The sequence below is a fragment of the Dermochelys coriacea genome, chromosome 10 (genome assembly GCF_009764565.3).
Source record: "Dermochelys coriacea isolate rDerCor1 chromosome 10, rDerCor1.pri.v4, whole genome shotgun sequence".
Classification (NCBI taxonomy): domain Eukaryota; kingdom Metazoa; phylum Chordata; order Testudines; family Dermochelyidae; genus Dermochelys; species Dermochelys coriacea.
The window spans coordinates 48,245,355-48,273,198 of NC_050077.1; the positions used below are offsets into that span (position 1 = coordinate 48,245,355).

Below are 27,844 nucleotides of genomic sequence, written 5' to 3' on the forward strand. Positions count from 1 at the left end.
CTAATATATGTACTGTAGTGCAGTCTCTTTATCATGAAAGTTGAACTTACAAATTTCAAATTACGTAAAAAAAATAACTGCACTCAAAAATAAAACAATGTAAAACTTTAGAGTCTACAAGTCCACTCAGTCCTACTCAGCGGCGTATAAACATCTAGGCCAACAAATTTGCAGGGGCGGCAAATTTATAATAGCAGCCAGAGGCTGCTTCCCTCGGTGCTAGTTCACGCCCTCCACTCCCGTCCCCACCCCAACTCCACCCCTTCCCCGTCCCCTCCCTGCCCCTATTAGTCCCCTTCCCCAAATCCTCGCCCCGGCCCCGCCTCCTCTCCTGAGCGCGCTGTGTTCCCCACTCTTCCCCCTCCTTCGCGAACCTGTTTTGCGCACAAGCACTGGCATGGAGCAGGGAGAAGCAGGACCCGGCGGCACGCTCAGGGGAGGAGGCGGAGGTGGAGTGGAGGTGAGCTGGGGCAGGGAGCTGCTGTTGGGGGGCAGCAATTATTTCAGGGCCTAGGGGCAGCAAAATCATTAATCCGCCATTGGTCCTACTCCAGCCAATGACTCAGACAAACAAGTTTGGTTTCATTTGCAGGAGATAATGCTGCCTGCTTCTTGTTTACAGTGTCACCTGAAAGTGAGAACAAGCGTTTGCATGGCACTGTTGTAACCAGCATTGCAAGATATTTACATGCCAGATGCGCAAAAGATGCATATATCCCTTCGTGCTTCAACCACCATTCCAGAGGACATGCATCCATGCTGATGACAGGTTCTGCTCAATAACGATCCAAAGCAGAGTGGACCGATGCATGTTCATTTTCATCATCTGGGTCAGATGCCACCAGCAGAAGGTTGATTTTCTTTTTTGGTGGTTCGGGTTCTGTAGTGTCCGCATCGGAGTGTTGCTCTTTTAAGACATCTGAAAGCATGCTCCACACCTCGTCCCTCTCAGCTTTTGGACGGCACTTCTGATTCTTAAACCTTGGTTCGAGTGCTAGAAATCTCACATTCATATCTTCTTTGCATTTTGTCAAATCTGCAGTGACAGTGTTCGTAAATCAAACAACATGTGTTGGGTCATCATCCAAGACTTCTATAACCTGAAATATATGGCAGAATGTGGGTAAAACAGAGCCGGGGACATACAATTCTCCCCCATGGAGTTCAGTCACAAATTAAATTAACGCATTATTTTTTTAACGAACATCATCAGCACGGAAGTATGTCCTCCAGAGTGGTGGTGGAAGCATGAAGGGGCATACAAATGTTTAGCATATCTGGCACGTAAATATCTTGCAACGCCAGCTACAAAAGTGCCATGGGAACACCTGTTCTCGCTTTCAGGTGACATTGTAAATAAGAAGCAGGAAGCAGCAATTCCCGTAAATGTAAACAAACTTGTTTGTCTTAGCGATTGGCTGAATAAGAAGTAGGACTGAGTGGATATGTAGGCTCTAAAATTTTACACTGTTTTGTTTTTGAATGCAGTTATGTAATAAAAAAAATTCTACATTTGTAAGTTACGCTTTCACGATAGAGACTGTACTACAGTACTTGTATGAGGTGAACTGAAAAATACTATTTCTTTTGTTTATCATTTTTACTGTGAAAATATTTGTAATCAAAAATAATATAAAGTGAACACTGTACACTTCGTATTCTGTGTTGTAATAGAAATCAATATATTTGAAAATGTAGAAAAACATCCAAAATATTTAATTCATTCAATTGGTATTCTATTGTTTAACAGTGCAATTAATCGCGATTAATTTTTTTAATTGCAGTTAATTTTTTTGAGTTAATCACATGAGTGAACAATTAATCAACAGCCCTAGTAATATCTTTTATTAGATCAATTTCTGTGGGTGAGAAAGACCAAGCTTTTGGAAGCTCGAAAGCTTGTTTCTCTCACCCACAGAAGTTGGTTCAATAAAAGATATTACCTCACCCACCTTGTCTCTCTAACATCCTGGGACTGACATGGCTACAACAACACTGCACACAAGTATTTACGTTGAGTGAGAAAGATCATCTCCCATAATTCTAATATGACAGCTCACCTATGTGGTTGAAGCCATATCACCATTCACTGGTAAACAGCAGGTCTACTCAGCTAGGATGATTCCTAAGAGAGATTCAAGTACATTTCAGTGGCTCTAAGCAATGGGTAAGCAGCCTGCCTGAGGTGCATCTACAGGTAACAAAACTGCAACCTGGTTTTCTGCACCTATGCTACCACCAGTAACTGCAAGTTTAGATCAGGCACATTAGTGGTGAAAAACAAGCAAAGCTCCAGATCTGTCAGTGTTCAGTCAAAGTTTGGACTTACACTCTTGGTTCCACTGGTGTAGAAAAATGGATAGCAATGATCTAAGCGTAAAAGGGTCAGTAGCTCACTTGAGCATGATCCTGTGTGAGGCTGAGTATCCTTAGATCCCATTTACTTCAATGGGAATTGAGGGTGCTTTCTTGGCACCTTAAAGGATGAAGCCCTTAAGTGGCATACCTGGTGGTACTTGTAAACTAGTTGACACGTATGAGTTAGCATCTGCTAATGTGAATCTATCCTTAGCCAGTCGTTTGTTCATTTCACATTGTTCTCCTGCTCTGTTTTGTTGTTTTTTTTTTAAGTGTTCAAACATGCCTTGTTTGTAAAGTGAGGTAATAAAAGGGAATCACTCTCAGCACAATGTGCTGCTCTGAAACACAGCCAGGACGGTCTGACTTCCAAAGCCCAGGTTCTGACACAAGGAACGTGGCACTAACATCTCTCCTTCAGTTTCTCCATCTGTAACATTGGACAATAATTCTTATTATCTCACCAGGGTGTAGGGAGTGTTAATGAATTAGCAGATAAAGTGCTTTGAGGATGAGAAGTACATATGTGCTAATGAATTATTATTAGAGCTGTATACAGACAAAACTCAGTGGTCTGGATCCTGCAGTAAATTTTGCAGAGGTAGACCACATGGAGTTTGTTGCAAGATCGGGCCAAAGTTTGATCCAATAGCTGCAGACATTTTCATACTCTTTTGGGTTTGCTTTGTTCAGACATTACCTAGATTATAAGCAATTGGGGCAGAGACCATCGTTTTATTCTGTGTTTGTATAGCGTCTAGTGCAGTAGGTCTTGGTCCATGACTTGGGCTCCTGAGAACTACATATGATATTAATAATAGGGTATGTAATCAAGATTTATCAGCACAAGCACTCATGGAAACTCTGTCTCCAGGTCGCATGTTCAAACACAAATAGGAACTCCCTTTTTTGCCTTTGAAAATCCTCTTCTAACTGGTTAGTTAAGAATTATTTGTTCAGCTCTAATTACTGTTATGATCTTGGATAGTCAGGCAGTTGCTCACTTGGAATTTTTAGATTTTCATCACTTCAGGGTGACCAGATCTAGTTTTATGGGGCTGTGCCAGGGACCCAGACAGTTAAACTAGGAGCTTGACCTGGTTTTAGTGTAATGAGATATCTGTCTGGCTGATCACTTACCTATCCCCATTCAGAAGAAGGTCCTGCCTCCTTTCATCCTCCTCCATGTTCTGGGCCATGAGTTGTCTCTGTGTTGGGGCGAGTAGTTCACTATGTGCCTGTCTCCCTCTGATGGAACTCTGAGTGGAGCAGTGCCCAGGAATTCTAAGGCAATAGGGCTGAACTTGCACTCTTAAAAATGGCAGGTTTCAGAGTAGCAGCCGTATTAGTCTGTATTCGCAAAAAGAAAAGGAGTACTTGTGGCACCTTAGAGACTAACAAATTTATTAGAGCATAAGCTTTCGTGAGCTACAGCTCACTTTATCGGATGCATTTGGTGGAAAAAACAGGCATCCGATGAAGTGAGCTGTAGCTCACGAAAGCTTATGCTCTAATAAATTTGTTAGTCTCTAAGGTGCCACAAGTACTCCTACTCTTAAAAATGTGTGTGAAGTTTTTGCACATGCAATGATTTGCAGTAGTTAAATGATGACTGGTATCATTGCAGGCAAAAGTCAGCCAGTTGGGTTCATAGGGTTAGCCATAATGCCCGAGTTTTGCACTAGCTATTTATTGCAAGGGTAAAACAAAAACAACAAAAATGCAAGCAGCTAGTTTGGAGGCACAAATTGCAATGATTAACAAGGAGGTTATGCCACGTGGATGTTTTTCTAAAAGACATGCTGTAGGAATTATTTTGGAGAAATTCTCTGGCCTGTGTGAGACAGGACGTCAGACTAAATCACAATGGTCCCATCTCGCCTTGGAGTGTATGAATCTATAAACCTACCACCATAATAAGAACGACACTCACAACTTTGACACTCCATCAACACAAGAACCCAGCCAGAAAAACCCTGAAACCAACCAAGTAAGCACAGAGTTTACTCTAAAAGGGAAAAGGAGCCAGAGACTCAAAGAAATCCACTAGGGACTTTGCTATTGCTGATTGATTTTACATGGGAGCGGCTCAGATAGTATGGTGCTGGGCAACAGTATGGATCCTTAGAGATAGATTCTTAAAGAGCATGTAGTGCCATGTGGGATACTGCAAATCCTGGGGCACTGTAGATGTGTAACTGAGATGTGCCAGCCTTTCCAATGACTTACTGCCTTGTATGCTCCTCCCAGGCACACACAATTCCATTGGAGACTGCCAGTGTGCCACCCAGCCAGAAGTTTCTGTAAATGGGACCTGCAAAGGATTTCTTTTTATTGGATTTGTGCCTGTTTTTTGCTTCTTTTAACGGATAAAGAAGGCCTGAAAGATGCGTGCACCTGAAAGCCGGCTTTTTCCCGCTCCTATTGGTTTTGTCTTGGAAAATCAGGACTGCTCTATCTGGACTCCCTTGGTTTTGCTGGGGATCTTATTGTGAGTGCTGATACTTCAATGGAAAGGGCAAAAGTGTTGAATCTTGATCCAAAGGCTTAGCTTACCCAAACTGGCTAATCAGTCATTGAAGTTAAATAGGTGCAATAAATACAAAAGGAAGCGGTGGGACTAGCTCTCCCTTCCCCTCTCAATTACTCAACTTTAGCTATCTTGACACTTGGGATGTCACCACTTTGCTGGCTCCATTCATCCTAGCCTCCCAGGTTATGCAGCACTGAAATTGTTAACGTAAAGACCAAGCTGGGAAAAAAAACCCAGCCTCTCTTTGATACATCATAAAAAAAAAGTGTGCACAATCCCAATTAATTTTCCTTCGCGGCTTACCTCCAAGGGAGGGGAGATGCCTGGTCAGTTGGGACAAATAGCTGGGGGCACGTTGGCTGGCAGAAAGGCTAATTAGGGATTAGCAGATTCCCCCGTTTTGTAAGACAGCTTGTTATGAACCGTTTCTTCCTTCCCCCTTCCATCTGTTAAACCCTCCCACACTGCCAGTTCCCTCAGACACGCCCTCCTCTGCTACTGGATTGCCAAACCCTGCATGTGCTCCCAGTGCTATGTGCCCTTCCCCACTCAGATGCCACACTCCCTAGAATAAGCCCCTCCCTCACCCCAAATTCATCTCCCTCTTCCTCCCAGCTGCTAAACCCTTCCCTGGCCCTCCTAGAATAAGGTATTGTTAGAGGCCCAAATTATCCCACCAGCTCCCTACACCCCCCTACCAGCTACACTCCACAGTGATGTGAGAGAGGTTCCAGTTTTCTTTCGTAAAAATAGGGTCTACCTAGGCTAGCCAATGAAGAAGATTCTACTCTGCCAGGATCAGCTGATACCCCTCCTACTCTTTGCACCAGCCTCCTGGGTAACTCAAAGTGACAAATTTAAAACCAGATGTTTAAATGCAAACCCATCTCTGATCAACAGTAAGTCAAGGAGCAGTGGGACTTTGAGGGCCTGATTCTCGGTTAACGTATTCCTCCGCTTGGGGAAGGGGACCTGTGATGGGGTGAACTCACCCTGCACTGGACAGGGCCTCACTGTGGGTACAGGAAGCCCCGACATCTCTACTGGGCATGCTCCAGGTGTAGCAGCCGTATAAGAGTGAGCAGTCTGGGCTGACTGCTGGAGAGGAAGGATGCTTCTTGTTGGCTCCTGCCCAGGAAACACTGGAGTCCCGGACTGCAGAAGCCAGAAGCACCAAGACCCACACGGATACCCAGGTACGTATGGACACCCCAGGGAGGTCTGAGCTACAAGAAGTTGCACTGGCTGAAGAACCCAGAAACCCAGAAGATGTACAAATCACTGACTGGAGTGACAAGGTGGGAAGTAGCCTCGGGGGACAAACCATTATCCTGAGGCCTGTCAGCATGTTGTGGATGGATCCCCACTAACCCAGTGGTGGACTTACTTGCTCTGCATGGGCTGGGACGCTCCACGCACAACTGGTGTTCTCAGGAGGCTGGTTACACCCACTTTACAGTGCTTTGTGCTTCCAGAGTGGGGTAAACTTAGAGCAGCTGAGAAACAGCATGTGAGTGAGACAAAAAAATCTCTGACTATTCTAGGTACATTTCTGGGTTGACAATATCCCTAAATCAGAGAAAGATAAAGGTGTGTGTGTGTGGGGGGGGGGGAATGGGCCCTTTTGTGCTGCTTTATAGTATATTAAAAATATCTGAAAGGGGAATTATTTCTTAAGGTTCCCCCACCCAGAAACACCTAGGTCAGTTTCATTTAGTTCTCCAGTCATCCAGAGAGAAATTCCAGGAAAAATAAAATCTGAATTTTTTTTTTTTTTTTTTTTAAGGCAGAAAAATAATGCAGCCCTCTTCATTCGACACAATGAAGCAAAAAAAAGTCACACACCCACATCACTTTTAAGGAAAAATTATGACACCTTCCCCTCTCCAAGATTCACCCTTTATTTCAGTGTTTGTAAGTCTGCAGACGGACATGCAATTATCAGGCAAAAAACTGGAGTCTCTACATTTGAGGATCAACGAACACATCAGAAGGCCCCATGAGGAACTAACAAAACATGAGTAATTAGGACAGAAGGATCAGGAACTGTCTCTAGGAAAATCAGTTTCTTTGCAAGACCTGGAGGCTTAAATTACAGTGATAGTTTGAAGGTTCTCCAGTAAGGCTGGTAAATATAAAATATATTCATATAACAGGTTTGATCTTACTCTCATGTAGTTCACTGAGAGTTTTGCTGTTGACTTCAGTAAAATAAAGGGCAGTCCTGAAATGCTAAATAAAACATACCTTGTGGCAATTCAATATTAAGGTGGAGAAAGTAAGCACTCCAAAATCAGGATATTTCAAAACAGCAGGACTTAATTCTGCTGTTTTGTGCAAACTCTATGTTGTACAGTATCTGTTAATAACAATTAAGACATGAAGATTTACACATTGCAAGGAATAGAGGGATGAAAAATAATGTCTCTATTCTCAGCAGTGTGGCTGAGGTCATGTTGCAAACTCATCCCTAACTTTCGGAATTTCCTAAATTTGGCATACTCTGCTGTTCAGCCTTGATTGGGCATTTGCACATCCTTTGGATCAATTTCCCTGCTTGTTTTTAATTTAAAAAAAAAAAGTCAGAATAGTTCAGCTCTGAGTTTACAAGCTTGTAAATTCATTTAATGTCAGCTTGCTGCTTTCTTGAACTCAGCCATTCCTGATGTAGGCCTCTTGAGCCCAGCCTCCCTTGGCTGTGAACATATAGCATCCCTGGACCAGATTCTCATCTTCACCCTGAAGAGAGCCACCTTTCCACTCCATCAGTCGTGGGGCAGTCTGAGGCCAAATTGGCCCTTGATGTATTTTGGGGCAGCCTGTGGCAGGCTGTCCCACAGGGGTGGCTGCCCCAGCCAGGGACCTCTAGAGAGCTGTGTTCTACCCTATATCCGACACACTCAGATTCTTCTGCCTCCCTGGGATGTCCACTACATGGAGAGAGGGGTGATTGGGGGTACAGAACTATGCTGGGCAGTACCATCAGAGCAGGGAGGGGACAAAGTAATTGGCTCTATGTTTCTGAGGTCTCCCCTAAAAACCCACACCCGGTAATCTGCATGAGAAAAATGACTTTGCTAATGACAGGTGGCAAATCTTCTGCCAATAGTTGGGGTCCATCCTCTCCCATCAAGTCCTCTAGACAGGGTCTCAAAGTGCATATGTCGGAAAAGAGGGAGAGTCATTGATAAGGAAAATTCAGCTGATCACATTTATCAGTTGAGCAAAAGCTGTATAACACACAAAATCATCCCTTCCATAGTTATTTTATTGGTCTCTCATCTGAGCAATAAAAAAACATAACCATAAGCAGAATGGTGATTATTAAAATGAGAAGCAGAATGGTCTATTGGATAGGACACTGGACTGAGATTTAAGACACCTAAGTTTGGGTGACCAGATGTCCCAATTTTATAGGGACAGTCCTGATATTTGGGGCTTTGTCTTATAGAGGTGCCTATTACCCCCCACCCTCTGTCCCAGTTTTTCACACTTGCTGTCTGTTCACCCTAATCTGGGTTCTGTTCCTGGTTCTGAGCTGCTGTGTGATCATGGGCAAGTCTCTTTCCCCTCTTCCGTCTCGTTTGCTTGGACTATAAAGGAATCTCACACTATGCTTTAGTACTGCACCTAGCACAATGGAGCTTGGATCTTTGCATTACTGCAGTGCAAACAATAACAAAACAAGATTTTGTCTTTTAAGATTAAATGCAAAACATTGCCAGAGATTGAAATGTCCAATCCAATGTTTTTAAATTTAGTTCTTAATGACAATTGTCTTTTCTTGGCTTGTGTTTAATGAGCAATATCCAGGAAAATGCACTCTGTTCAGAGCCCTTGAGAAAGAATTATTACTACCGCTAATTATTTTGCAACTAAAGGTGTACTAGGCTCTGGAAGAGAACAGAGAACATTGATTTCAGACAGAGGCTGAGGATGGAGTTTCCAAAGCCACGTGAGAGAGTTAGGAGCCAACTCCCTTCATATTTCCAGGGGATCTGGTGCCTTTGAGAATTCCAGTGGAAAATCCAGTCTATGTTTGACAAAACAAGGATCTGTGCCTGATCCAATAGGACTTGGGGCTGGTTAGTACCCGTCAGTATCAGGGCCTTTGTAGGCTCAGTCTGTGACCCTGGCTGCTGAGAAGGAGTTCCACTTTAACTTTAAATATAGCAGCAAAAAGAATAAATGAGTCCTCTTGTCAGGGGTTCTCCTTCACCCCAATGCTATTCCAATACATCCTGCTTGCTGAGCTGGGCTTGATTCAGAGGGGCCTGGCATGGAGGAGAAGAGGGGAAGGAGTCCTTCCCCTAGGCCTTGGAGTAGCAGACTGGTGCTACCATGATCCTGATTCCTAGCTCTCCACATAACAGCAGATCCACCAGCCCTGCCAACGCTCTTCCTCTGATCTGCCTCCTAGCCCTGCTGTGCAAGGGTGGGCTGGAAGCTTCCTTGGAGCTGGGCTGCAGGGCGTGTGGTCTCCTCCAGTGTTTCTCACCCTGTGCCATGGAGCCACATTGTTCGTACTGGATCTGGGGCTCTCCACAGCCACCCAGCAAGGTCCAGCATTCACGGCGCCCGCATATGACGAATGTGAAGCTTCCCCGTCCTTGTTCCCAGCCAACCTCCTATGCCTTACACTGCCTTTTTAAATGCAACTCCTGAGAGGGGGGTCTGAAAGGGAGCTTCTCATGAACTTGCTGATGCCTTCAGCAGTCTCTAGGGGCTTTAGGCCAGCGGCCTCCAAAGCACAGACTTGGTAATCACAGCTCACCTGCAATCAAGACCTGTACACAGCTCTGGTACATCTGCCCCAAGTGGCCAGCTTAATCAGGAGTGGGGCAGGAAAGTGAAGTTTGAGGATGGAAATGAACAACTCCTAGAGCCACTTGAGCTGGCAGGTGCATCTAGCAGGTCATCTAACCCAAACCCTCCTGGCAGGGTCGATTTCATTGTCCCTAAACCAGCTGTAACAACGAGGCATCTGGTCTGATCTCCAGGGTCAGCAATTCCACAGCTTCCCTGGACAGCTCGTTCCATCACTGAGCTACCCTCCTAGTTAGACCATTTTGTTCTCCTTAATATTAAGCTTCATTTCACCCATGCTGCCCCTGAAGCTCATTGCTGCTTGTTCTGCCCTGTCGACTAATGAGAATAATTGGCCCCTCTCCTCTTTAGAGCATCCCTTTATGTAGCTGTAGACAATTATCGAATTTCCCTTCTGTCATCTAGACTCTAGGCTGAGCCTGCTCAGTTCTCATCACCTCTCCCACAGGGACCAGTTTCCAAATCTCTAGCCATTCCTGCTGATCACCTCTGACTCTCCCTCCAATTTGTCTGTCTTTTTCCAGATGCGGTGCTGAACAAATGCTGAACAGGATACTCCAATGGAGGCCTGATCAGCGCTCAGTAGAACTGATTACCTTGCTTATTTGACACACACCTATTAAATCAACCCAGTGTAGCATTTGCTTTTTATGCAGCTGTATTGCATTGTGGGGTCATTCTGTTTATCATTCTTAATCCTCCCTTGTTTCTATGCTGTGTAAGTTCTTAGACCATGCTCATTACCATAGTATGTGAGCACCTTCCAGTAGAGAATTACGTAAAGTGAGTACCTCTGCTGGGCGTGTAATGGAGTGTCTGATTTCGGTAGGTTATTTTTTGTTTTTCATTTAAATACATGTGTTGCTGTGTATTTGTGGTAGAGAAGGCAAGGCCAAGGAAATGTACTTTGCACTGAGTGGAAGGTGATGAGATTTGGGATGGTCCTTAGTTCCTGGGGGAATTTGTTCTACAGTCTTGGCCAGGCCCTGACAAAAGTTCTCTCTCCTCCACAGAGGAGCTTTGTTGAAAGTCCTGTTGTGCCCGAGAAGCACAGTTGTCACCCCCAGTCTTTGTCCCAGAGCTTTAGGCAGTCTTTTAGAGACCCAGGACCCATGGAGAGTCTTAATGATAAGGACTGTGACTTTGCTTTGATATTCTACGGGAAGCCAGTGTAGAGAGCAGAGGCCAGGTTTGGTGTGCCCATATCTGCTCGTATTGCCGAGGAGACCTAGTGCAGCAGTCGGTACTAGTTGGAGTTTCCAAAGTGCTGCAGGCTTCGTGCCCAAGTACATCGCATGGCTGTAGTCCAGCCAAGAGGTGACAATGAGGTGAATAACTGAGACCAGGTCATCATCTGCCAGAATGGGACAGAATCTCCTAGCCCGCTGGAGATGGCAGAGAGTGTTACCTGTGGAGACTGCGATGCAAGAGCTTAGCATCAGCAAGGAATCCAAGAGCACTCCCACACTGTGGACAGAACTGACCAACTGTGGATCATTTCAACCAAAGGGGATGGGAGTGCAGCTGCTAACTCTTCACAGTGCTTTCTCCTCTGCCACCAGCACCACCTGTCTTGCATGGCTTCGGCTTCAGCCAGTGGTTCTTCAGATTCTTCTCTGCAGTGCTGCCGCCATGTCAGGATCTCCTGTCACCATTCCCTCCCATTTGGTGGCCCTGACCCTGCCAGCTAGTGCTTTGCCTACATGTAGTCCTTCCTGCAGGAACCATTTCATGCTGTTCTTTAGTTAAATCTAACCTTCCTGATTTCAGCTAATTACACTGACCTGTCACAAGGGTGCTTCCTTTTAATCCTGTCTCCAGAGTGTTTGTGGGGCTCCAGCTTCATAGCATCCATGCATTTGATTTATGCCTTTTCCAGTCCACCTTCCAAGTGTTAAGTGTTGGTCTATAATGCAAAACTATCAAGGCTCTTTCCCTTAAGTCCTTAGCCACAGCAAATCACCGAAGAGCACAGACCGGGACTGAACAGGATCTATGAGGAGGCAGCGTTGGTTCTCCTGGAGCAGAGAAAACTTGATTGTGGGAGGAGCTATATCCAAGTGGCCAATCAGCAGGAACTTTTTCCAAAGGCTTAACGTTTAGTCCTTGAGGAAGCTTGTTAGCATGAGAGAAAAGCAAAGGTAAGATCTTCAGCTGGTTTAAATGGTACCAGCTTCAGTGGAGCTGCAGCTATTTACACCAGCTAAGGATTGGATCCCAAACACATAGGAGCCAAAGTTCTGGTTCACAAGACAGTCATGACAGACCAGATAAATGGGCTCAGAGATAGAATATGAAATGTAAGGATCCAAATTCATCCCTATTGCGACCTTCCTCGAGTCAATAGAATTACAGCCGGGATGAAATGGGCCAATTGTAGCTAAGGCTCTGTCCACGTTAAGAAACAAGTCATGTTAAAACATGAGAACTAGCACATTTTAGTAGCATTTAGCTAACTGTGTAGACAGAGCAAGTGGTAATTTTAACATCTGTTATCTGGTTGAGGTGAACCCTCTGTAGTGCCAGCTATCAGGTTCTAAACACACACCTGTTTTCCTAGTGTAGACATATCTTAAGTGTGCAATGATACATGCAAGTAGAAATAATGCGAAAGCTGAGTGTAGTTTAAATGGAATTACATTAGTTAGTACAGTAGAAGAAAAGGATCAGGTGTACTGATAGTCAATTTTTTAACCATCCTTGCAGCATGTAGCAGCAGCAAAGATGACTAATTGGCTTTTTTCAGAGTAGCAGCCATGTTAGTCTGTATTCGCAAAAAGAAAAGGAGTACTTGTGGCACCTTAGAGACTAACAAATTTATTAGAGCATAAGCTTTCGTGAGCTACAGCTCACTTCATCGGATGCATTTGGTGGAAAACTTTTCCACCAAATGCATTCGATGAAGTGAGCTATAGCTCACGAAAGCTTATGCTCTAATAAATTTGTTAGTCTCTAAGGTGCCACAAGTACTCCTTTTCTAATTGGCTTTTGACTCCCATGGAGGGATGTTATATAAAAGTCTAAGAGTTACATGCCATCTCATTCCGAGGTGTCGACAAGAGCACACTTGATAGTTTCCATTTGGATCACCTAGTTTGACCTGAGGTTGATATGAACCCGTGACCTAGTAGAGGAAGGAGACTGGTAATACAAGAGAGAGCCTGACACCCATTCTGTTCACCTTGGGTTTTGGTTCTTAGCGATACTGGCCCAAATCCTGGTTCCACTGGAATCATTTGCACCAGCTGGATCTCTCCCAGGAGATCCATAAGCGTTAGGAGAAGGTTCCCCTTCCCTTGTGAAGTGCGCTGACAAGGAAATCCTGAGGCTTTTCCATGCTGAAGGCAATGTCGGGCATGTACTCATCTACCACCTCCATCCAACAGGATCCCTGTGTTCCACAAACTATGAACTGGACCAGAGGCTTAAAATTCCCCCTCTCCTGCATACCAATGGGTTCCTTTAAAAGAAGACTCTCTCTACAGGAGAGGGGGAATTTTAAGGTTACAAACTCATGTAATCACACAGTATATTTTAATAGTTGTAACAGGGCCTAGATCTTGCAATAAGCTCTCTGAATAAATCACTTCATGTGCCACTGAAATGCAGCCATTTCTGGGGTGAAATGAGGCAACGGTTAGACAGCTCTCAGCAGCATGGCATGCCGCTTTCAGAGAGGAAGTGATGAAAATTGTATCCAACTGGAAGGGAATGTTAGGAGGGCAGAATGTAGCTGTCGAATGGGGAGCATGGCCAGGAGTCCAAGTTACCAACATGTTTCTGCAATTAAACCCTTGAATGACACCAGAACTGGTCCCAAAAAAACAAAAGTAGTTTCACAAAAAAATTTGAACCTGATTGTTTCAAAAGCTGTTCAGTGCAGCACTGTGGTTTGGGTTTTATTTTAATGTTTGTGACTTGGTTTTTAAATCAAAATATCAATCAACAATTTTTATTTACTGACAAATTGGGTTTTTTGGTAAACTAAAATTGTTAATTTTTTTGATAATATACATTTTAAAAGGCACACTTTTTTCATTTAAAATGTGGACTGACTTTTTTTTTTTTTTTTTGCAAAACATTTTGATTAAAATAAGTGCCATTTTTTATGACAAATTTTAACAGTTTTGACCAGCTCTAGCCAGACATGCTTCTGTTTGTAGATTGTTTTTAACCTGACAAGCATCTAGAAGTGGACTTGTATCTCTCTGGAAGAGGGCCAAGAGTCATTCCTTGCCAATGTAGGCAGTAGATTCTCTCATTTAAGTCAAGCCTGGATGTTTTTCTAAGAAAGATGCTCTAGCTCACCCACAAGTTATGGGCTTGATGCAGGAATTATTAGGTGAGGCTCTCTGGCCTTTGTTATGCAAGAGGTCACACTAGATGACCATAATGGTCCCTCCTGGCTGAAGACAGAGATGGAGTGGCATGGTGGCCTAATGGTTAATGCCTGAGCTGAAACTTGGGTTTGATTCCAAAAGTAACAGACTCTCTTCCCAAACTGACAGGGTGTTGGGAGCACCATGGCAGCACCTCACTAGAGAGGGAACTCTTCCCATAGTCCAGGGAGAGGGTGATATATTTCATTCACTATTAGTATCATCATTATAGAATTGTAGGACTGGAAGGGACCTTGAGAGATCATTTAATCCAGTCCCCTGCACTCCTGGCAGGACTAAGTATTATCTTGACCATCGCTGACAGGTGTTTGTCTAACGTGCTCTTAAAAACCTTCAATGATGGAGATTCTACAACCTCCCTAGGCAATTTGTTCCAATGCTTAACCACCCTGTTAGGAAGTTTTTCCTAATGTTCAACCTCAACTGCCGTTACTGCTATTTAAGCCCGTTGCTTCTTGTCCTATCCTCAGAGGTTAACGAGAACAATTTTTCTCCTTCCTCCTTATAACAACCTTTTATGTACTTGAAAACCGTTATGTCCCCTCAGTCTTCTCTTCTTCAGACTAAGCAAACCCAATTTTTTCAATCTTTCTTCATAGGTCATGTTTTCTAAACCTTTAATCATTTTTGTTGCTCTTCTCTGGACTTTCTCCAATTTGTCCACATCTTTCCTGAAATGTGGTGTCCAGAACTGAACACAATACCCAGTTGAGGCCTAATCATTGCAGAATAGAGTGGAAGAATTACTTCTCGTATCTTGCTTACAACACTCTGCTAATACAGCCCAGAATGAGGTTTGCTTTTTTCCCCCAACAGTTTTACACTGTTGACCCATATTTAGCTTGTGATCCACTATGACCCCCAGATCCCTTTCCGCAGTACTCCTTCCTAGGCAGTCATTTCCCATTTTGTGTGTGTGCAAGTGATTTTTCCTTCTTAAGTGGAGCACTTTGCATTTGTCCTTATTGAATTTCATCCTATTTACTTCAGACCATTTCTCCAGTTTGTCCAGATAATTTTGAATTTTAATCCTATCCTCCAAAGCACTTGCAACCCCTCCCAGCTTGGTATCATCTGCAAACTTTATAAGCATACTCTCTATGACATTATCTAAATAATTGATGAAGATATTGAACAGAACCAGACCCAGAACTAATCCCTGCAGGACCCCACTCAATATGCCCTTCCAGCATGACTGTGAACCACTGATAACTACTCTCTGGGAATGGTTTTCCATTCAGTTATGCACCCACCTTTTAGTAGCTCCATCTCAACTCCACTCTCCTCTTCTGCAGGTTGGCAATAGATGTATTGATTCCCGGGTGGGGAGAGCTTCAGGAGTTGTACAGTTTATCCTCACACACAGGATCAGGCAGAAGAAGATGAGATGAGATTGAACAAGCAGTCCCGGAGGTAGTTCACTGAACAGTGCAGCCAGCTAAAGGCAAGACCAGGGTCCTGCACAAAGCAGCACTCATGAGCCACGTCATTTCTTACAGTGCAGGAGCCATTCGCACCATTCGTTAACCACAACATAAAACCTACACACGCTTCGGGGGGGGGGGAATAGCATGTCGAGGGTCAGAGAGAGGATGTAAGAGGCTCTGAAAGGGACAGTGGATGCAGGAAGGGCCTGATCCAAAGCCCAGTGGAGCTGGTGGAAAGATTCCCCTTGACTTTGTTGGGCTTTATATGCAGGCCTAGGATGTGGTGGGACGGTGTCCTAGAATACGTGTTTCAGGTGTGTTGTAAGGCCCGGAGCCAAGTGTCTGGTGCCTGGAGCATCTTCTGGTTCTGTGTTCTCCAAAGGAAGAAAACACCTACATTATTGGCTGTATTGACTTTAGCAGGAGGAGGAGCACAGTCAAAAGCTATTTATTTTATGACATCTGTGATCCTCAGAGCCCTACGCGTCAGTCAGTCAGAGGACTGGATTTTCTTGTCAGTGGCCTTTTAGAACTGCCCCGACACCTTTCATCCCTGCCACTCTGGGATTCAGTCCTGCTGGGTGCTTTCAGCTCCATTGGCTCCAGTCCTTTTGCAGGACTGTCTCATGCAGCCAGATCTCTTCCCCTCTCGAGCACAGATGATGCTTCTCAGTGTGTGCCTAAAATGCAGCAATTCTTAATGACTTTAGCACCGTCTAGGCTGCAGCTGAGCAAACAATTCAGTGGCTGGCACTGCCCGGTTGTTTGTTTCAAAGGGACGGTATTCACACGTGAGACTCTGGTTAGATGAGATCCTCCTTCTCCCTAGAACCAGTCACTTCGTAATGATGCTGCTGATTATTATTTGCATTTCAACAGCCTCCAACAGAGAGGATGGCCCACTGTGCTAGGTGCGGTACAAACACACAGTAAGGCCAGTCCCCGCCCTGGAGAGCATATTGTCTAAATGGACAAGACAGAGGGGAGACTGAGGCTCAAAGCCCAGGAAGTGATTTGCTCATGGTCATGCAGCAGAGCAGTGGCAGGACTAGAACCTAGGTCTGCCGAAGCCCAGTTCAGTGCCCTGTCCACTGTCCATGCAGCCACATGCTCAGATAGTGAAGAGGGGTGCTGAGCTGCCTAAATGCTGTGCCCACCAGCTCTGCCAGCAGCCAGCCAGGACTAGGTAGACGCACTGCCTGCTCATCTGAGGACTATGCTTTGGATGGCAGGTCCGCTCCCACTTCTCAACCAGACAGGAGAAAGGAGACAAGTGGGTCTCATATTCTGTTACGACAGTGCTCAACACGGGGGGTCCCCATGCCCGGCCCCTGGAAGCGAATTAGACTGGCATCCTAGAATCCTGCTGGCAGTCCACCCGCTCTGATGCAGTGGGCACGGCTCCTGTGCTAGACCCCTCAGCTGCAGCTGGGCTTTTTATCTCCTCTTGCCGGCTGTAGCACTTTGTACATGTTGGGACCAAGGCGCCCTCCATTACATGCAGACTTCCCTGTTCTCTGGCCACTGTTGCAGTTTGGCTCTGGCCTGGCTGTTTGCAGCTGCTCTTCCTGTTTTGGTGGCTCCTGCAAATTGGACCAGGGTGGAATTCCCCCAAGGCAACACCTGAAGCCAGGGGCTAGAGGGGCGGTTGGATTTACTGAACCTGGATGAGCGATAATAAGCCTCTGGCCACCCTACCAGTTCTGGAGTGAAGCTCAGCTAGCAAGGAGAGCCACAGAGGTGTAATCGCTGTAATAGGAACAGCTCCACAGACCAGCTAGACGTGCTCAATAGACCTCTGCCAGCCTGCAGCCCTATTTGCAAATCCACCACTTGCTGGGATGGAAACAGACTCCCTTGCCTCCACACCTTCCCCCCATCGTGGGGAAAATCCATTGCAGTCAGGCCCTGCAGGGGAGATGGAAAGAAATGCAATTTGTCTAGGCCCATATCAGTACATAGATTGATGGTTGCATCTTCTTCTCTCTGTCACAGACTAATGCCTTCCGGCCCCTCTTACCCAGTCAGATTGCTGTTGCAGCCTTCTTCCTGGTTTGGGGCTCTAACCATGTCACCCGCTTCTTGGTATCCCTCCACCGGCTCCCCCTTCTCCACCGCATCCAACACAATCTCCCTGGAGGGAGCAAGTGTGCCCTAGTGTGCGGAGCAGTGGACGGCCTCGAGAGAGCTGGATTCTATTCCCAGCTCTATTCCTGGGCAACCTTGGGCCAGTCGCTTCCCATCGTCACACCTCACTTTCCCCAGCTGCAAAAGGGCAGAAGTGACCCTGCCCGCCTGTGGGGAGCACTTTGAGATCGGCTGCTGAGAAGTGCCAGGTATTATCGTGATTTTACTACTAAGGCCCTTCAGAGCTTAGCTCCCCTGCCTGCCTGTCGTCTCATACATGCCACCACGATGTCCCCTCCTGCCTCCACCCTGCCAGTGATGACAGCCGCTCTCACACGTCAGTCTGTGCACAAGTATTTTTGCCCTTTCTCCTGTGCTGCCCATTTGGCATGGAAGGAGCTTCTCAAAAGTCCACAGCCACCGCCCTGTCCTCATTAAGACTCCTTTCTACTGGAATGCTTACCAAACACTCTAGGCAGCTGGTGTGCAATGACCCCTGCTAATCATGCTGATTGCAATTGGCTCACCGTCCACTCAGGCTTTCCCCATGTGCTTGTATCCACCTACTCTACCCTCCTGCCATGTCCTTCCTACAGTAAGCTCTTTGGGGGCAGGAACTCTAGTGCAGCCTGTCTTAGCATAACAGGGCGCTGTTCCCAATTTACAGTCCCCAAGGCAAATGATACAATGCAACCAGTCTGCAAACTTTGCCAATCAGAGTAGAGAAGTAGGATGCACCTTCATGTGCAGCGGGAGTCAAAAAAGCGAACAGAATGTTGGGCATTAGGAAAGGGATAGATAATAAGACAGAAAATATCCTATTGCCTCTATATAAATCCATGGTACATCCACATCTTGAATACTGCGTGCAGATGTGGTCGCCCCATCTCAAAAAATATATATTGGAATTGGAAAAGGTTCAGAGAAGGGCAACAAAAATTATTAGGGATATGGATCGGCTTCCATATGAGGAGAGATTAAGAAGACTGGGATTTTTCAGCTTGGAAAAGAGACGACTAAGGGGGGATATGATAGAAGTCTATTAAAATCATGACGTGTGGAAAAAGTAAATAAGGAAGTGTTATTTACTCCTTCTCAAAACATGAGAACTAGGGGGCCACCCAATGAAATTAATAGGCAGCAGGTGTAAAACAAACAAAAGGAAGTATTTCTTCACACAACGCACAGTCAACCTGTGGAACTCTTTGGCAGGGGATGTTGTGAAGGCCAAGCCTATAACAGGGTTCAAAAAAGAACTAGGTAAGTTCAGGGAAGACAGTTCAATGGCTATAGCCAGGATGGGCAGGGATGGTGTCCCTAGCCTCTGTTTGCCAGAAGCTGGGAATGGGCAAGAGGGGATGGATCACTTGATGATTACCTGTTCTGTTCATTCCCTCTGGGGCACCTGTCAGAAGACAGGATACGTGGCTAGATGGACCTTTGATCTGACCTAGTATGGCCATTCCTATGTTCTGGGAATGCTGCCTATCACAGAGGAAGCTTTAACTGATTAAATACATGAATCTTATTAATGTGTAAGATGAACCTGTTGCAGCCTCCAGGGATAAGTCCGGATGGAATCCCTCCAAGCTCTGAAGGGGAGTCTCTTCTACTTTGTTCGTGCTCCCAGTAATCTGCTGCACCCAAGTGCAACAGACTGTGATCGGAGTTCAGCTGAACGTTGCCATGAGGATGTGCCCCTAACTGGTCCGTCACCCTGATAATGGTGGATTTTGGAACCCTCCAGAATTGGGGCATTTGGTGACAGCCACGAGAATGTCTCATTCATTCTCCTGCCAATACCCCAGCTTGTGTCCACCCCTACCAAATGTCTGTCAATAAAACCTGGACATGGCCATGGACGCAATTTCCTCTCCTCCACACACACACTTAAAATACAACTCAAGCCCTGGGTGGAGGGGATTAATCATTTAATGTGTTTTATTTAAAAAAAAAAAGTACAATTTTATAAGTGGAATAACTTACTCCAGAGTGTGCTGCTGTACTCCTCTCACAAGGCGTGCATATATCTTTAGGACCACAGACTGTTACTTCATATGACTGTACGGCCATGTGGTTATATAATGGATACAAGATATTACATTGTCCAAGAGGAGAGAGCACATTTGTGAAGAAGTTAGCCGGGTCCCTTTGCAACATCATGGCTGCTCTGAGCGTGCAGCTTTCACCATGTGCCCCTCTCAGCGATTGCTGCTTTATTGGTCCATCAACTCTTGGCTTACACATTCCTTATGACATGGTTGGATATATCTATTTGGGCAGCTCCACTTTGAAGGCTGGATAATGCATGTCCTGGCATCTCTAGAGCTCCAGCTCTCAAAAGAAGTGTTCAGTAGCTCAGCAAATGCATCGTACCTACAGATAAAGGAGTTTCCCACCCATACACATGCAGATCAGTGAATTGTAGTATTTCACCAGACTATATTAAGTGCATGGTGGAATTCTGCTGCTCATGAGATCTGGGGATTGCAAAAGGCTGCTGGAAATCCACAGATTCAAGCTTCTACAGGGAGTTTATCCTCCAAAGCTGGTGGAGATTTTATTTTAGTAAGTAAATCGTGCAACGATTGTCCCTCACGTTGGCACAGCTGCTACAAACGAGGGAGGAAGCTTCACCAGCCCTTCCAGCTGTCTCAACGCTCCCATACTCAAGCCTCCAAGAGGCTACATCCCAGCCCAGCTATGACCCGACTTGGGCTCCATACCACTGGATGGGGCTCAACCCTGTTGCCTTTTCCTCAGTTAGACTTCAGAATTGACTATCCCCTTCCTGCTCCAAGCCGCCCCCTGACTCACAAGGGTTCATTCTTTTCCAGGTGGAGCAGAGTGGAATCAGCAGAGCCGCATGATGCGTATTTCCAGCAGCCTTAGAGTGGGGTCACCGTCTGACTCCGGGAGAAAGGGCACTGCGCTGCCACACCATTGCTTGTGTCTATACATTCAACAGTGCCAGTCCCACTGCTGACAGGGAGAGAAATGTGTCTCTGCCATGAGGGAGGCAGAGGGCTGCATTTCACAGCAGGAAGGATTATAGCCATGAAAGGTCTTTTTTAGCGCAAGGAAAGCCCAATCCTACAGCAGTTGTAGTCAGCAGGTCTGCAATGTGCAAACAGCTGCATGGCAACTGCTGTGTTACCTCTGGCATCACAACAATCGGCTGTTAGGCGCTGTCTTGCAATCGGAGGGTGAGATCCTGCCTTTGACTGCCAGGGCCAGTTACTGGGGGGCAAAGCACAACAGGAGCCTTTTCTCCCCCCCACCAGCAAGGCAGAATCCCTACAAAAGGGTGTGGCTGATAGGCAAGTTACTGACAAGAACTGCTGGAAAGGGGGTGTGGCCAAGAGCCCATCTGGTAAGCACACAAGCTGGTGTCACATGCTAGCCAAGAGTGCACACTGCTCTTTTAAAAAAGAGGACTAAGCGCAGGAGTGTGTGACCTACTGAGCAGTGACTGGCCTGCCCTGGCACAACGGGTCCTGTAACCACTGCATAACCAGCCTTGCCCTGCGGCCTCCTGCCCTCAACAAGGGCAGCTGGCAAGGGAGAAAACCCCGTTTCTCTCCCATTCTGCACAGACACTTACGAAAATCAGCGGGCAGAAGGGATCAATCAGTACAGGTGCTCTTGTGAAGACAACATTTCCTTGCTCCCATGCATTGTATGGAGAGAAAGAACCATCTAGTTCACCAGCAACCCTTCCAGAAGCAGGGATTAGAGGGAGCCCTGGCCAGGAAAGGGGGAGCAAAGAGAGCAAGGGGGAATAGATCAGTTTTGATGGGGTGCCCATCAAACCATGACGTGTGACAGAAGGCACTTGGTAAAATTCTTGAAATGAATTGAAAGGAAGCTTAGGATGATTTCCCTGCCTCTGACATTTTGCCCCATCCCTGTCCATCTTCTCTGCAGCACACATACACCTGGGACGCAGGGGTTATTTCTGGCTAGGGAAGCCTATTGTGGGGACCCTGGGTTAAGATATTGGCAGTCAGTCACGGCCATGACACCTCTGGTTTTCTGGCTAACGTCCTTTGGTCTGAACGCTGCATGGAAAACGTTAAGGCCCACCATGACTCTGTATCTTACAGACACCTCCAATCACTCACACTTCACTCTTGTGCTGATCTCAAATGTGATCAGAATGGATCTCTCCCGCTAGCCACCTAGCTCGCAGTTACCCATCTAGTTTCCTCTCTAGTGGCCTTATTCTGCTTTTAGCTACCATTGCATGTGCAGCTCCCACTGGCATTACAGGGAATGGTGCTTGTATACAGGAGGGAAGAAAATGGCCCAGATGTTCAAAGTGTGCATGCTTCTGTCCATGTGCAATCCCTAGTGCGCACACACAAGGGATATGCACACACCCATGCTGGCACTCACACCATGTGCATTGCACAGGGACAAGTTGAACACAAGCAAAATGCTTGTGCACTTCTGAAAATCTGGGCCTCCAGCCCAGCCTATAGCCCAGTTTCTATTCTGTGGGTGGGGGGAGGAGGGGGAAGGATAGCTTTAATCCAGATAACTACTATGCACCTGCAACAGGCTACCTGCATATGACAAGCTTTTCCCCATATGTGTGTCATATCTTAATCAGTCACCGTTCTGTTTCCACCTCCTACGTCCCCAACCTCTCTGCTCCCCTTTAATCACCTCTAAAGGCCAGTTTGGAGATGTGCACCACTGGCAGAGACTACAAAAGCTTCCAGGGCAACTACAGGAAGGAGTGGCTATAAATCCAAAGAGCATCTTAAAGAAGGGCGAGTTGTTGATTACACTTACAGACACAAAAAGTCATGTCACATATATGTGCCTCAGTTTCCCCAAATGTAAAATTGGGATGTCATAGTAACCGCCTTTGTAAAGTGCTTGGAGATTTGTGGATGAAAAGTGCTATGTAAGAGCTATGTATTATTTTTATTTGAACGTTTAATTTGTATGGCCACTGCCTTTAAGGAACAGTCTGAAGAATGGGGAGGGGTAAAGTTTTGACATATTTACCGCTAGGGAGACAGAAATTTCTTCTCCCTTTAAATAAAATTCCTCAAGTTAGTATAAAATTGAGATTTATGTTTTCCTTTTTTAAAGGCTTTGCAATAAAATGCAAGTTAAGAGACCTGAATAACACAGGGAGTCATATCAAGGGTAGAGGCCATCTCGTTTGATCGGTTTTGTTCTGTTTATTTTTAAATCTGTGCACTAGCTGTTCAGAACAGAGCTGCAGAATAAAGCAACACCAACCTGAAATCTGGTCAGTTTCACACAGGGAGTTAAAAGCTGGCCTCTATACCTGCTTTGGAGTCCTCCTGCCAAATTTTGTGGGTTTACAATAGTGTTTTTACCTCCTCTGTAGCTGCAGGAGAGACCCTAACAAACAACAAGGAAAACTGGCTATATGCAAAGCACTACCACCTGGAAATAAATACAGACCCTTGTTCCTCTAATCTCTTTCTGTTACAGTAATCTCAGGTGTTACTTACAACAACAGTGGGTTAAAGCTTTTTTAGAGAGAAGTATGATTTTAACCCACTGCATTTTGCTGCTGATGGTTTTTATGCTACAGACATAACCAGTTACACTGGCTCCAAGTTTTTCTGACATTACCCAGCTCAAAAAAAGTGTTTTGTTTGCTTTCATCTGCTTTGTGATGGTTATTATTTATGTAGCATCCAGAAATACATGAGGAACATCGCTTCTGGATCGGAAACGCATTGATCTAGTATTGCTACACGTGCTGCTTATCCCCCACATGAAGTCAGAATGCTCCATTTGTGATGTTACATGTACTAATTGCAGAGAGGGTCATGCAAAGTGTGTGTGTGTGGTTTGTTGCTTTTTTTTAAACTTAGGGATTTGTAAACATCTTTGGTCAGAGCCCTGTTTTCTTATGTTTGTGAGATGCCTCATGTATTTCGTTCTGGATGCTACATAAATAATAGCCTAAAAGAGCTGCTCTAGGAATTGTTTTGGGGAAGTCCTGTGGCTTGTGTAATACTGGAGGTCAGACACAGTGGTCCTTTCTGGCCATGGAATCTATGAATAAAATATTTTTGAGCTAGGTCATAAAAGAAAATATTTAAGGGAGGAAACCCCTCTTTGGAAATATTCAGGTGGGGAGCATTAGTTGCTAACCAGCACATTGTTCAAAATGTGCTAGGACAGTGGTTCTCAAAGCTGGTCCGCTGCTTGTTCAGGGAAAGCCCCTGGCGGCCGGACCGGTTTGTTTACCTGCCGTGTCCGCAGGTTCGGCCAATCACAGCTCCCACTGGCTGTGGTTCGCCGCTCCAGGCCAATGGGGGCTGCGGGAAGGGCGGCCTGCTGGGTGACCTTAGGCAAAATCACTTAATATGCCTGTGTTTCCTCTCCCACCCTATGCCTTTTTATTTAGCATGTGAACATCTTGGGATAGGAGCAGTATCTTACTAGGTGCCTGTACAGTGCCTGGCACAATGGGGCCCTGATCTCAACTGGGGCCTCGAGTTTCTACTGTAAATAATATTATTTGTGATAAGAGACCTTAAATATTTAAAGAAACCCTGTAATGTTTAATTAAAAAAAAAAAAAGCGGGAGGAGGGGTGTCAGGAATGTCAGCACTCAAGCTGAACTCTGTCCTTAGCCCCCCTACCACTGCAAGCTTGGAGATTCTAGCAGCACGCTGGCTCATCAGCACGCCTGGCTTTTCTGTCGCTTTAGGTGAGGCAAGCAGCCCCTGCCTGAACAGAGCTTTCTAAAGATTTACATCTCCGTTGATTTACACCCTAGCCCCTGCCAGGCAGGATAGAAACATGCCACTTTTCAAAGTGGTGACACAACCCCCAAGGACCAGGGGTCACAGCTGTCAAATGACTTCTTTAAAGTGCAAGAGAGACCCAGGACAGGTTTTATAGTATTTTAGTCCATAGAGTGCCGCTGGCAAAGGACTTAATGACGCAAGTTTGATCAGTCCTCTCCAGCTGTCAAAATCCCATGGTTACTGACTCTCTTGAGATCATAGAGATATTTAAAAACATCCCATTTCCCTGGTCCTGTAAAACATGATACGGGAGGGCATGGGAATAGGGTTCTTCCTGTTAAAATGCTGTCACATTCTCCCAGTATTCCCCCCACAAAAGAAACAAACATTCAATGAATGCTAAGACTGTGCAGATAACCACTCCACAAGGGCAGAGTTAGGGTTGCACTTCCTGATTTTTCATCTAACTAGGTCCTTGTATAGCCCCTCTTCGCCAAATTATCTGAATAACTAAGTCTCATCATTAATCAATGGATTTTATTCTTATAATGCTACTGAATTACTATTAACCCCATTTTACAGATGGAAAACCAAGGCATAGAGAGATTAAGGGACCTGCCTGAGGTCACACAGGATGTCTGTCTGATCTAGGGAAGGAGTGTAGGTCTCCCAAATACCAGTTCAGTGTTCAATCCATAAGACCATTCCTTCTATGTCTATGCTTTATGGAGCCTGTATTGTACAGGAGGACAGATTAGATGATTGAATGGTCACTTTTTGCTTTAAAAATCTATGGTTCTCCAATTTTTCAATAATTCAGTGTAATCATACATTTTGCCTCACATCCTTACATAGGTGTAACATAGCTTGCACTTTTTTCCTCCAATGTTTAATCCTAACACTAATTTTATTGTCATAATAGTTCAGTATCGCTTTATTATCAGACTTTTCATACAGTACAATTCTATGCGAGTTCTCACGTTTCTAATGTACACAGGAAGAATTTAATCAACAGCTACCCAATGTTGTTTTCAACCAATAGTATCGACTTCCTGGCGTGCAATTCAGGGGATGAAACAGTTGACTAGAAAACTCATTTGGTGGTCTATATCTGCTAGCTAATTGTCCCAATTACTGTATACAGATTACCCTGTGTGTACTTTTTACTGTGTATTTTTTGTACAGTGGACAGTGTGGCCTAGTGGATAATGCACTGGATTGGAACTCAGACCTGGATTCTATTCCCAGCTCTGCTGCTAGCCTGCTGGGTGACCTTGGGCAAGTTGCTTTCCTAGCTCTGTGCCTCAGTTTGCCCATCTGTAAAATGAGGTTAACGATCCTAAACCTCCTTAGTGAGGCACTTTGAGATCAACAGATGAAAAGCTAGGTGTTAACATGAACAGTATTGTAGAAAACATAATATATGATCGTGTAATTAAGGCTGGGGCAGACCTAAGGTTGTAGGTGCCAGCTGTGTGCTGGCGATCCCTGCCTTTAGAATGCTTAACTGTTGCCTCCTCTCTGTTCTCCAAACAAGCTTTTTTGAAAATAAAATTTTAGGTTTTATACAGAAAAAAGCAGCACTTGAGCCTCCAGCCCTTGGATGTTCTGCAGACTTTCCAAAACTGCAGTTAGTAAGTGTCAATCCCCTCATCAAGAAATATGTGGGGAGACCCCCACCCGAAGGCCCCGCCATCCTAGGAGGAGGCAGGGTTTTCACCTGTGAACCACAGGAACTCTGCACTCAGCTGCCAAGTTCCCACAGTGAGCCAGAGCGAGCATCCCTGCCATGCACCTTGAGAATTTATAGGAGCTCTGTCCTTGCCTGTACACCTTAGGGAGTCCACAGCTGGTGAAGGGGATTTGAATTTTTATCATTGACACAGGTGATGTGATGCATCAAAGCAGGGCTCCCTCCTGCACACCAGAGACAGGCTGCAGGGCTCTGCTTCGCAAGATCTACAGATGCTGTGGTGAGGAGCTTGCATTTGCCTCGGTCCCCGTGCGCCTTACAAGAGCTCTTCTCTCAGCTCCAGTTCTCCCTGCCAATTTCAGCAACAGAACACTAACCAGGAGCCTGACTCAGCTGTGCACAGAGCAGCCTGCTTCAGGTCTGCACTTCAGGTGCAATCCAACGCTCACTGTAGTCAAGTGCAAGATTCCTGCTGCCTCTATCAGCCCCTTGACATCAATGGAATCTACTTGTGTGGTTAAAGTCAAGCATGTGCATAAGTGTTTGTTTTCACTAAGTTCACTAGGGCCCCAGTCCTACAATCTACAGCACTTGCTCAACATACGAGTTTCAAACGCTCATAACACAGTTAAAATCAAACCCTGTCACCTTTGGAAGAAGGCTGCATACTGCTCCTCATTTAAGGCTAGTTCCAGAACAAATTTCAACATTAAAATCTGTCATTTTGACTGCAAGGCTGTGTTAAACAAACAAAAAGTTGCAAGATTTTTTTTTAGAATGGGAAATGCGCACCCACCTCCTTGTACTCAAACCCAGCGGAATGGGTATTACTCAGTTTAGAGACCATACCTAGAAAAATCTCCGCCCTAAAAAATGATGAGCAACTGAAAACAGGGGATTGGAATGGAAACTCTTCTGCAACTTTCACTCTGATAAGTCAAGAGCAAAACCCCACTAGAATGTAACACAAGAATAGGTGAACTTGAAGGAGACAGTTCTGATAACACAGGCTACTGGGCCCTTGTTTACTCCCTTTGTAAATCAGTGGAGAGACCTGGATGCTCAAGGATGGCAGAACTGGCTTCCTAGTTCCATGATATCAGAATGTGTAGATATGTATATTTATCGAGCTTTACAGTTCACTGTTAAGTGTACATGGTGCCTGGACCAAATCCTGCTCTCTGTCATGCTGGTGTAAATCTCAGGTAATGAGTGAAGCCAACCGTGTTACCCCAGATTCACACAGGTGTAACAGAGAGCACAATTTGGTCCTGCCTCTGTATAAATGCATATGGCATCAGGAAAGGAGGCATTCAACTGGCAGGAGGAGGCTCTGGCTGCTCTTGTAACTGTCAAGCTCTGGGTTTCTCTGAGAATGTGTCTCCTGGGGGTGGTACGCCCACAGGGCGGAAGAGTTTTCTTACTGCTCATTTTGAAGGATCCCAAAGGCTAAAGCTGTTTTTGCAGACCAGGATTTATCTTACTCAGTGGACAGCCAGCTGCTGCAATCCTTCAGCTGCCCTTCCAATCTCACCTATGAAGGGAAGAAGGAGGGACCAGCAAACCAAGCGATTTGAAGTCTCCTATTTTGGACTGATCCAGCGTCCATTTCAATTCAACAGAAATCACAAGCCGACCAACTGCAGATGCAGCTGTTGGTGCTCTCTCCCTTTCCACAGCAAAGGGGCATCGGAATGGCAAAAATAAGATAAAGGGTGAACATCCCA

General features: G+C 45.4%; 1 long non-coding RNA gene across 1 annotated transcript in view; it reads left to right on the plus strand.

Moving 5' to 3' along the window:
- The window catches only part of LOC122456209, a 46,278-nt gene that overhangs the window by 1,440 nt on the left and 16,994 nt on the right, over positions 1 to 27,844 (plus strand). The window contains exon 2 of the long non-coding RNA XR_006274948.1: positions 20,510 to 26,662. This is a non-coding gene — a long non-coding RNA (uncharacterized LOC122456209). The remainder of the gene's footprint in view (positions 1 to 20,509; positions 26,663 to 27,844) is intronic.